Here is a 12,055-nt window from a genome sequence, read left to right as displayed (position 1 = left end):
ATTTTATATTTGACACGGTAGAATACCGGTAACCAATGGAGGGACTGACAGAGCGGATCAGCAGATGAAGAACGTCTGGCGAGGAAGATTAGCCTCGCAGCTGCATTTAAAATGGATTGAAGTGGTGATGGCCTATGTTTGGGAAGACCAGTAAGGAGACTATTACAATAATCAATGCGGGAGATGATGAGTGCATGAATTAGAGTTTTTGCAGTGTCTTGTGTAAGATAAGGGCGTATTTTGGATATGTTTTTAAGGTGCATGTAACATGATTTAGAGACAGATTGAATGTGTGGAACAAAGGACAGTTCAGAGTCAAGGGTGACACCTAGGCAACGAGCTTGTGGGGTGGGGTGGATAGTTGCATTGTCAGTTATAGAGATATCAGGTTGGTAACTACTCTTAGCTGGTGGGAAAATAATTAATTCGGTTTTGGAAATGTTGAGTTTGAGGTGGCGAGATGACATCCAAGATGAAATGGCAGACAGGCATCCAGTGACACGAGCCAATACTGGTGGTGACAAATCTGGGGAGGATAGGTAGATTTGAGTATCATCAGCATACAAATGATACTGAAATCCAAAGGAGCTGATTAGTTTACCAAGAGAGGAGGTATAGATTGAGAAAAGCAGAGGACCTAAGACTGAGCCTTGCGGTACTCCAACTGATAGAGGTAGAGAAGAGGAGGTAGAATCAGAGAAGTGAACACTGAAAGAGCGATTAGATAGGTAGGATGAGAACCAAGAAAGGGCTGTATCCTGAAGACCTAGAAATTGTAGTGTTTGTATGAGAAGAGAGTGGTCAACAGTGTCAAAAGCAGCAGAGAGATCTAGAAGAATAAGTAGTGTGTAATGGCCTTTTGATCTAGCAGTGACTAGATCATTCACTACTTTGGTCAGTGCCGTCTCTGTGGAGTGTTGGGCACGAAAGCCTGACTGAAGTGGATCCAATAAGTCAGTAAAATCAGTAAAAGCCCATTCCACAAGGAAGGTGGGCTCTTCTTGGGCGGCTGCCCGAGGGGTCTCGGCATTACAGCTTTGCCGAGCTGCTACTTGGTCGGGTTCAAACACATTTGCAAAGTTCTACAAGTTTGATACCCTGGCTGAGGAGGACCTGGTGTTTGCCCATTCGGTGCTGCAGAGTCATCCGCACTCTCCCGCCCGTTTGGGAGCTTTGGTATAATCCCCATGGTCCTTACGGAGTCCCCAGCATCCACTAGGACGTTAGAGAAAATAAGAATTTACTCACCAGTAATTCTATTTCTCGTAGTCCGTAGTGGATGCTGGGCGCCCGTCCCAAGTGCGGACTTTCTGCAATACGTGTATATAGTTATTGCTTAATAAAGGGTTATGTTATGTTGGCATCCATTGGTTGATGCTCTGTTGTTTGTTCATACTGTTAACTGGGTAAGTTTATCACAAGTTATACGGTGTGATTGGTGTGGCTGGTATGAGTCTTACCCTGGATTCCAAAATCCTTTCCTTGTAATGTCAGCTCTTCCGGGCACAGTTTCCTTAACTGAGGTCTGGAGGAGGGGCATAGAGGCAGGGCCGTCTTTTCGTATGGGCTCAATGGGCTCTTGCCCAAGGGCCCCAGGAGTATAAGGGCCCCAGGCTGATAGCTGAGGGTCCCCTCTTTCCAGGGGTACCAGATTTTTGAAGATCGGCCCTAGGGAACCAGAGATATCCGACTTCAAAGCAGTGGTCCCCATCCAAGCCTGTTAATTGCTCTTCCCAGCCAGATATCTTGGGCTCTGTATGACTTAGCGTTTTTCTGAGGGTATATTTCAAAAGCTGTGACTCTCCACTTTCGGTGGACACTAGCAGCTTGTCTCTACTATGCCCAGAACCAAAGATATCAGCCTTCAAGCAGCTGGTACCTGCTCAAGCTCCACACGTCTAATATCAAGTTTTATATATTTGTTGGTTAATTGCTCTGGCTCCTAAACTCTGATACCCAAGTCCCCAGTTCCTCCTGACAGGTGAGACACTAATTTTTTATCCCATTCACAGCTAAGAAATTTTTTTCCAGGAACTTGAGATATCTGCAGTCAAGCAAGCTGCTCTCTCACCAGAAAATTATGAAAATTAAGCCCACTTCACTATCGACCCCTTCCTTATGTATTAAACACCCCCTACCACCCTGAAAGTCATATATTGGGGCCCCTTCATTCAGCCCAGTGCCTCCTTGTACAGTTTAGTGTTCTCTCTTCCACCCTATCTGTGCAGTAAAGGAGTAATTAGCAGAAATTACTAGTGATGTGCACCTGAAATTTTTCGGGTTTTGTGTTTTGGTTTTGGGTTCGGTTCCGTGGCCGTGTTTTGGGTTCGAACGCGTTTTGGAAAAACCTCACCGAATTTTTTTTGTCGGATTCGGGTGTGTTTTGGATTCGGGTGTTTTTTTCAAAAAAAACTAAAAAACAGCTTAAATCATAGAATTTGGGGGTCATTTTGATCCCATAGTATTATTAACCATAATTTCCACTCATTTTCAGTCTATTCTGAACACCTCACACCTCACAATATTATTTTTAGTCCTAAAATTTGCACCGAGGTCGCTGGATGGCTAAGCTAAGCGACACAAGTGGCCGACACAAACACCTGGCCCATCTAGGAGTGGCACTGCAGTGTCACGCAGGATGGCCCTTCCAAAAAATACTCCCCAAACAGCACATGACGCAAAGAAAAAAAGAGGCGCAATGAGGTAGCTGTGTGACGACTAAGCTAAGCGACCCTAGTGGCCGACACAAACACCTGGCCCATCTAGGAGTGGCACTGCAGTGTCAGACAGGATGGCACTTAAAAAAATACTCCCCAAACAGCACATGACGCAAAGAAAAATGAAAGAAAAAAGAGGTGCAAGATGGAATTGTCCTTGGGCCCTCCCACCCACCCTTATGTTGTAAAAACAGGACATGCACACTTTAACGAACCCATCATTTCAGCTACAGGGTCTGCCACACGACTGTGACTGAAATGACTGGTTGGTTTGGGCCCCCACCAAAAAAGAAGCAATCAATCTCTCCTTGCACAAACTGGCTCTACAGAGGCAAGATGTCCACCTCATCATCATCGTCCGATTCATCACCCCTTTCACTGTGTACATCACCCTCCTCACAGATTATTAATTCGTCCCCACTGGAATCCACCATCTCAGGTCCCCGTGTACTTTCTGGAGGCAATTGCTGCTGGTGAATGTCTCCATGGAGGAATTGATTATAATTCATTTTAATGAACGTCATCTTCTCCACATTTTCTGGAAGTAACCTCGTACGCCGATTGCTGACAAGGTGAGCGGCGGCACTAAACACTCTTTCGGAGTACACACTGGAGGGAGGGCAACTTAGATAGAATAAAGCCAGTTTGTGCAAGGGCCTCCAAATTGCCTCTTTTTCCTGCCAGTATACGTACGGACTGTCTGACTTGCCTACTTGGATGCGGTCACTCATATAATCCTCCACCATTCTTTCAATGGTGAGAGAATCATATGCAGTGACAGTAGACGACATGTCAGTAATCGTTGGCAGGTCCTTCAGTCCGGACCAGATGTCAGCATCAGCAGTCGCTCCAGACTGCCCTGCATCACCGCCAGCGGGTGGGCTCGGAATTCGTAGCCTTTTCCTCGCACCCCCAGTTGCGGGAGAATGTGAAGGAGGAGATGTTGACGGGTCGCGTTCCGCTTGACTTAACAATTTTCTCACCAGCAGTTCTTTGAACCTCTGCAGACTTGTGTCTGCCGGAAAGAGAGATCCAACGTAGGTTTTAAATCTAGGATCGAGCACGGTGGCCAAAATGTAGTGCTCTGATTTCAACAGATTGACCACCCGTGAATCCTGGTTAAGCGAATGAAGGGCTCCATCCACAAGTCCCACATGCCTAGCGGAATCGCTCTGTTTTAGCTCCTCCTTCAATGCCTCCAGCTTCTTCTGCAAAAGCCTGATGAGGGGAATGACCTGACTCAGGCTGGCAGTGTCTGAACTGACTTCACGTGTGGCAAGTTCAAAAGGTTGCAGAACCTTGCACAACGTTGAAATCATTCTCCACTGCGCTTGAGACAGGTGCATTCCACCTCCTTTGCCTATATCGTGGCCAGATGTATAGGCTTGAATGGCCTTTTGCTGCTCCTCCATCCTCTGAAGCATATAGAGGGTTGAATTCCACCTCGTTACCACCTCTTGCTTCAGATGATGGCGGGGCAGGTTCAGGTGTTTTTGGTGGTGCTCCAGTCTTCTGTACGCGGTGCCTGTACGCCGAAAGTGTCCCGCAATTCTTCTGGCCACCGACAGCATCTCTTGCACGCCCCTGTCATTTTTTAAATAATTCTGCACCACCAAATTCAAGGTATGTGCAAAACATGGGACGTGCTGGAATTTGCCCAGATGTAATGCACGCACAATATTGCTGGCGTTGTCCGATGCCACAAATCCCCAGGAGAGTCCAATTGGGGTAAGCCATTCTGCGATGATCTTCCTCATTTGCCGTAAGAGGTTTTCAGCTGTGTGCGTATTCTGGAAAGCGGTGATACAAAGCGTAGCCTGCCTAGGAACGAGTTGGCGTTTGCGAGATGCTGCTACTGGTGCCGCCGCTGCTGTTCTTGCAGCGGGAGGCAATACATCTACCCAGTGGGCTGTCACAGTCATGTAGTCCTGAGTCTGCCCTGCTCCACTTGTCCACATGTCCGTAGTTAAGTGGACATTGGGTACAACTGCATTTTTTAGGACACTGGTGAGTCTTTTTCTGACGTCCGTGTACATTCTCGGTATCGCCTGCCTAGAGAAGTGGAACCTAGATGGTATTTGGTAACGGGGGCACACTACCTCAAGCAATTGTCTAGTTCCCTGTGAACTAACGGCGGATACTGGAAGCACGTCTAATACCAACATAGTTGTCAAGGCCTCAGTTATCCGCTTTGCAACAGGATGACTGCTGTGATATTTCATCTTCCTCGCAAAGGACTGTTGGACAGTCAATTGCTTACTGGAAGTAGTACAAGTGGGCTTACGACTTCCCCTCTGGGATGACGATCGACTCCCAGCAGCAACAACAGCAGCGCCAGCAGCAGTAGGCGTTACACTCAAGGATGCATCGGAGGAATCCCAGGCAGGAGAGGACTCGTCAGACTTGCCAGTGACATGGCCTGCAGGACTATTGGCTTTCCTGGGTAAGGAGGAAATTGACACTGAGGGAGTTGGTGGTGTGGTTTGCGCGAGCTTGGTTACAAGAGGAAGGGATTTACTGGTCTGTGGACTGCTTCCGCTGTCGCCCAAAGTATTTGAACTTGTCACTGACTTATTATGAATGCGCTGCAGGTGACGTATAAGGGAGGATGTTCCGAGGTGGTTAAAGTCCTTACCCCTACTTATTACAGCTTGACAAAGGCAACACACGGCTTGACACCTGTTATCCGCATTTCTGTTGAAATAATTCCACACCGAAGAGCTGATTTTTTTTGTATTTTGACCAGGCATGTCAATGGCCATATTCCTCCCACGGACAACAGGTGTCTCCCCGGGTGCCTGACTTAAACAAACCACCTCACCATCAGAATCCTCCTTGTCAATTTCCTCCCCAGCGCCAGCAACACCCATATCCTCATCCTGGTGTACTTCAACAGTGACATCTTCAATTTGACTATCAGGAACTGGACTGCGGGTGCTCCTTCCAGCACTTGCAGGGGGCGTGCAAATGGTGGAAGGCGCAAGCTCTTCCCGTCCAGTGTTGGGAAGGTCAGGCATCGCAACCGACACAATTGGACTCTCCTTTGGGATTTCGAAGAACGCACAGTTCTTTGCTGTGCTTTTGCCGCAAGTCTTTTCTTTTTTTCTAGCGAGAGGATGAGTGCTTCCATCCTCATGTGAAGCTGAACCACTAGCCATGAACATAGGCCAGGGCCTCAGCCGTTCCTTGCCACTCCGTGTCGTAAATGGCATATTGGCAAGTTTACGCTTCTCCTCAGACGCTTTTAATTTTGATTTTTGGGTCATTTTTTTACTGATCTTTTGTGTTTTGGATTTTACATGCTCTGTACTATGACATTGGGCATCGGCCTTGGCAGACGACGTTGATGGAATTTCATCGTCTCGGCCATGACTAGTGGCAGCAGCTTCAGCACGAGGTGGAAGTGGATCTTGATCTTTCCCTATTTTTTTAACCTCCACATTTTTGTTCTCCATATTTTAATGCGCACAACTAAAAGCCACCACAGGTATACAATGCAGATGGATGGATAGTATAGTATTATATTACTTATGGAGGACGAGTGCACTGACGACACAGAGGTAGGTACAGCCGTGGCCTACCGTACTGCTTATATATATAATATACTGTATATAACGGACCTGGTGGACACTGTCAGCAGACTGCTAAACTAGTATTAAGAAAAAAAAAAGCACCACAGGTAGGTATACAATACAATGTAGATGGATGGATAGTAAGTATAGTATTATATTACTTATGGACGACGAGTGCACTGACGACACAGAGGTAGGTACAGCCGTGGCCTACCGTACTGCTTATATATATATAATATACTATATATAACGGACCTGGTGGACACTGTCAGCAGACTGCTAAAGTAGTATGAAGAAAAAAAAAAAAAAACACCACAGGAGTGTTTTTCAGGCAGACAAACGTATACTGGACTGGTGGTCACTGTCAGCAAAACTGTGCACTGTACTCCTGCTATAACTGCTCCCCAGTCCCCACAATTAGGCAGTGTGAGCAGTGCACTCAGCACAGATATATCATGCAGCAGTGCAGCACACTGAGCACAGATATGGTGGAGCGTTTTTTTTAAGGCAGAGAAACAAAGGATTAAACTAACTCACTGGTGGTAAACCCTGCACTGTACTCCCTAACAGCTGCTCCCCGTCCCCAATCCTCCCCACATAACTAAGTCACTCAGTTTACTCTGTTCTTTTCTAATATAATGGAGAGGACGCCAGCCACGTCCTCTCCCTATCAATCTCAATGCACGTGTGAAAATGGCGGTGACGCGCGGCTCCTTATATAGAATCCGAATGTCGCGAGAATCCGACAGCGGGATGATGACGTTCGGGCGCGCTCGGGTTAACCGAGCAAGGCGGGAGGATCCGAGTCGCTCGGACCCGTGTAAATAAAAGGTGAAGTTCGGGCGGGTCGGATCCCGAGGATCCGAACCCGCTCATCACTAGAAATTACTGCTCCAAGTCCTACATGCTGAGCTGAATATAGAACACCCCCTACCGCCCGCGGGACATCAAAGCTGCTGCTGATAGCACCCCCACCCATGGAGGATGGGTAGGGGCCCCAGTGTATTGCTATGCCCAGGGGCCCACACTGCTGTTAAGACGGCCCTGCATAGAGGGAGGAGCCAGTGCACACCAGATAGTACTAAATCTTTCTTTAGAGTGCCCAGTCTCCTGCGGAGCCTGCTATTCCCCATGGTCCTTACGGAGTCCCCAGCATCCACTACGGACTACGAGAAATAGAATTACCGGTGAGTAAATTCTTATTTTTTCTGCTGCGGGGTACACTGGGCTCCACAAGGAATGGACAATGGGGTGTAGAGTAGGATCTTGATCCGAGGCACCAACAGGCTCAAAGCTTTGACTGTTCCCAGAATGCATAGCACCGCCTCCTATATCACCCCGCCTCCCTGCACAGGATCTCAGTTTTGTATTTTGTGCTGCAGAAGCAGGCCCGCACTTCCAAACCTGGTAAGCCTAAGCCCAAAAGAGCCTGGGCGGCCCGTCAGCCAGTTTCCAAGACAGATAAGCCTGCCGCATGACGGGGCGGGCCTCCCTCTGGGGGATCCCAGGGTGGGGGGCTGGCTTCTAGGGAATACCCAGGAATGGTTGAAGACCACTTCAAATGCCTGGGTACGGGAAGTCGTCACACGAGGTTACGCCATAGCCTTCAAAAACCGACCCCCTCATCGATTTTGCCAGACAGATGTCCCGTTGGACAAGACAAAGGCAAATACTCTACATTCTGTGGTACATTCTCCTGGATACAGGAGTCGTAGTACAGGTGCCTCTTGCGCAGAGGGGCCGGGGGTACTATTCTCTGCTGTTTCTAGTCCCGAAACCGAATGGGTCCTCCCGGCCCATTCTCAACCTCAAGGCATTGAACAGGTTTGTAAAGGTTTCCAAGTTCCGGATGGAAACCCTTCGCTCTATAGTTCTGGCCTTGGAACCTGGGGACTTCATGGTCTCCCTGGATATACAGGATGCTAACCTGCACGTTCCTATAGCAGTGTCTCATCAGCAATACCTGAGATTTGCGATTGGCAACTGCCATTACCAGTTTCGGGCGTTACCTTTTGGTTTAACAACGGCTCCGCGAGTCTTTACAAAAGTCATGGCAGTGATGACGGTGGTACTCCGCCGTCAAGGGGTCAGGATACTGCCGTATTTGGACGACTTGTTAATCCTGGTAAATTCCCCAGAACTTCTCCTGTGTCATCTAGATGTGACGGTCCGGTTTCTGCAAGCCCACGGGTGGCTCATCAACTGGAAGAAGTAATCCCTGATCCATGCTCAGAGCATGGTGCATCTGGGAGCACTATTGGACACTCACAACCAGCGGTTGTTCCTGTTTCAGGAGAAAGTCCTGAAACTTCAGGACAGGATTCGTTGCTTCCTATCTTGTCCGCAAGTGTCGATACATTCGGCGATGCAGGTGCTGGGCCTCATGGTGTCAGCATTCGACATGGTGGAGAACGCTCAATTTCATTCTCGTCCTCTCCAGATCAGGTCTCAAATGATCTCATTGACTCCGGAGGTCCGTCTGTCGCTGCTCTGGTGGCTCCGGGACCAACAACTGTGCAGGGGCCGTCCATTCTGGATATCCGACTGGGTCCTGTTGACGACAGATGCCAGTCTAAGAGTTTGGGGTGAAGTGCTGGAGCAACACTCCCTTCAGGGGCGGTGGACCAAGGAGGAGTCCCTCCTCTCGATCAATATTCTGGAGTTGTGGGCGGTCTTCAATGCCTTGAACCTAGCCCAGCATTTAATTCAGAACCGTCCTGTTCAAGTACAGTCGGACAATGCCACCGCAGTGGCTTACATAAATCATCAAGGTGGCACTCGAAGCCGCCTAGTAATGAAGGAAGTCTCAAAGATTCTACAGTGGGCAGAACGCCATCTACCGGCCATATCGGCTATATTCATTCCGGGAATCCTGAATTGGAAAGCGGACTTTCTCAGTCGTCAGGACGTGCATGCCGGCGAGTGGGGCCTCCATCCAGAAGTGTTTCAACTCCTAGTGGAAAGGTGGGGCCGTCCAGATGTGGATCTGAAGGCGTCTCGACACAATCACAAGGTTCCGGTCTTCGGAGCAAGGACAAGGGATCCTCAAGCAGCATTCGTGGATGCGCTGGCGGTACTGTGGAGGTTTCGGCTGCTGTACGTGTTCCCTCCGGTGTCACTCCTGACCAGGGTAATTCGGAAGTTCAAGCAAGGAAAAGGAATTCTGCTTCGCATAGCTCCGGCGTGGCCCAGACGACACTGGTTCTCAGACCTGCAAGGCCTATCGTCGGAGCGTCCAATTCTACTTCCACAACGCCCAGACCTCCTCGTTCAGGGCCCCTGTGTCTACCAGGACCTAGCCCGGCTGTCGTTGACAGCGTGGCTCTTGAAGCTTCCGTCTTAAGGGCTAAAGGGTTTTCTGAGGCGGTCATTCAAACTATGTTGCGGGCCCGGAAACCGGCTTCGTCTCGGATTTACTATAGGGTCTGGCATTCTTACTTTTTTTGGTGCGCATCTAACGATTATGACGCTTCCAAGTTTAGTATAGCCAAGTTGTTGGCTTTTCTTCAGCAGGGCCTGGACTTAGGCCTGCGTCTGGCCTCCCTCAAGATTCAAATATCTGCCTTGTCGGTGTGGTTTCAGAGAAAAATTGCGACCCTACCTGATGTGCATACCTTTACTAAGGGGGTGTTGCGTATCCAACCTCCCTATGTCCCGCCTGTGGCTCCTTGGGACTTGTCGGTGGTTTTGTAGGCGTTAGAAGTGTCTCCGTTTGAACCTCTTGGTTCAGCTGACCTTAAGTGGCTTTCCCTTAAGGTGGTGTTTCTGCTGGCTATTGCTTCAGCTAGAAGAGTGTCGGATTTGGGTGCCTTGCCCTGTAGTTCCCCATATCTGATACTTCACTGTGACCGGGCGGTTCTCAGGACTCATCCCGGCTATCTACCTAAGGTGGTTTCTTCGTTCCACCTTAATCAGGAGATTGTAGTTCCGGCACTTGTTTCTCCTGATCTGTCTCCCAAAGAGCGGTCTTTGGATGTGGTACGGGCTCTCCGTATCTATGTGAAGAGAACTGCTGCTATTAGGAAATCGGATTCTCTTTTTGTTGTGTTTGGGTTTCACAAACGTGGCTGGCCTGCTCACAAGCAAACTCTGGCCAGATGGATTAGAATGGTGATTGCACATGCTTATGTGAAGGCTGGTCTCTCTGCTCCTGATCACATTAAGGCCCATTCTACTCGGTCTGTTGGACCTTCTTGGGCGGCCCAACGTGGTGTGACCCTTGAACAATTGTACAAGGCGGCTACGTGTTCATAAGGTTCTATGCCTTCGATACTGCCGCTTCCCAGGATGCTTCCTTTGGACGCCGGGTTCTTGTGCCCGCTACAGTGCGTCCCCTCCCATAAGTAACTGCTTTAGGACATCCCCATTGTCCATTCCTTGTGGAGCCCAGTGTACCCCGCAGCAGAAAACGAGTTTTATGGTAAGAAATTACCTTTGTTAAAACTCTTTCTGCGAGGTACACTGGGCTTCACAAGGCGCCCACCCTGACGCACTTAGCTTCTTTGGGTTGGTATGGCATTAGCCGCTGACACGTCTCCTGTCGCGAGAATGCGGTGTTGTGGCTACTAACCCTTTTCGTCTCTTTTCCTGCTACTGCATTGGACTGGTTAACTAAAAACTGAGATCCTGTGCAGGGAGGCGGGGTGATATAGGAGGCGGCGCTATGCATTCTGGGAACAGTCAAAGCTTTGAGCCTGTTGGTGCCTCGGATCAAGATCCTACTCTACACCCCATTGTCCATTCCTTGTGGAGCCCAGTGTATCTTGCAGAAAGAGTTTTAACAAAGGTAAGGGGCCCTACACACTCGGCGATGCGCCGCCGAGGTGCCCGACGGCCGATACGGCCGACGAGCAACCCGGCGGCGGGGGGGCAGTGACGGGGGGAGTGAAGTTTCTTCACTCCCCCCGTCACCCGGCTGCATTGAAGTGCAGGCAAATATGGACGAGATCGTCCATATTGGCCTGCATGCACAGCCGACGGGAGATCAGCGATGAACGAGCGCGGGGCCGCGCATCGTTCATCGCTGGAGTCTCCACACTGAAAGATATGAACGAGTTCTCGTTCATTTATGAACGAGATCGTTCATATCTTTCAGAATATCGGCATGTGTGTAGGGCCTATAAGTTCTTACCATAAAACTCGTTATATTTGTTATACATTTCAACTGCCACACCAAAAACCTGCCCCTACCCCACAGTCTCTCTCTACCCTGCACCCTCTCTACATATGCAGCAAGTGTGAAACAGTCAGATCAGTGGCCCTCATTCCGAGTTGATCGCTCGCAAGGCGAATTTAGCAGAGTTGCTCACGCTAAGCCTACGCCTACTGGGAGTGTATCTTAGCTTCTTAAAATTGCGACCGATGTATTCGCAATATTGCGATTACAAACTACTTAGCAGTTTCAGAGTAGCTTCAGACTTACTCGGCATCTGCGTTCAGTTCAGTGCTTGTCGTTCCTGGTTTGACGTCATAAACACACCCAGCGTTTGCCCAGACACTCCCCCGTTTCTCCGGCCACTCCTGCGTTTTTTCCGGAAACGGTAGCGTTTTTATCCACACGCCCCGAAAACGCTGTGTTTCCGCCCAGTAACACCCATTTCCTGTCAATCACACTACGTTCGCCAGAGCGAAGAAAAAGCCGTGAGTAAAAATACTATCTTCATTGTAAAATTACTTGGCGCAGTCGCAGTGCGAATATTGCGCATGCGTACTAAGCGGAATTTCACTGCGATGCGAAGAAAATTACCGAGCGATCAACTCGGAATG

General features: G+C 49.1%; 1 protein-coding gene across 1 annotated transcript in view; it reads left to right on the top strand.

Annotated features, from left to right (window-relative positions):
• DNAH8 (dynein axonemal heavy chain 8) overlaps positions 1–12,055 on the top strand; it is a 1,853,457-nt gene that overhangs the window by 1,548,784 nt on the left and 292,618 nt on the right. The gene's annotated exons all lie outside the window — the stretch shown is intronic.

The sequence above is a fragment of the Pseudophryne corroboree genome, chromosome 4 (assembly GCF_028390025.1).
Source record: "Pseudophryne corroboree isolate aPseCor3 chromosome 4, aPseCor3.hap2, whole genome shotgun sequence".
NCBI lineage: Eukaryota > Metazoa > Chordata > Amphibia > Anura > Myobatrachidae > Pseudophryne > Pseudophryne corroboree.
This window is presented reverse-complemented; position numbering and strand designations above follow the sequence as displayed.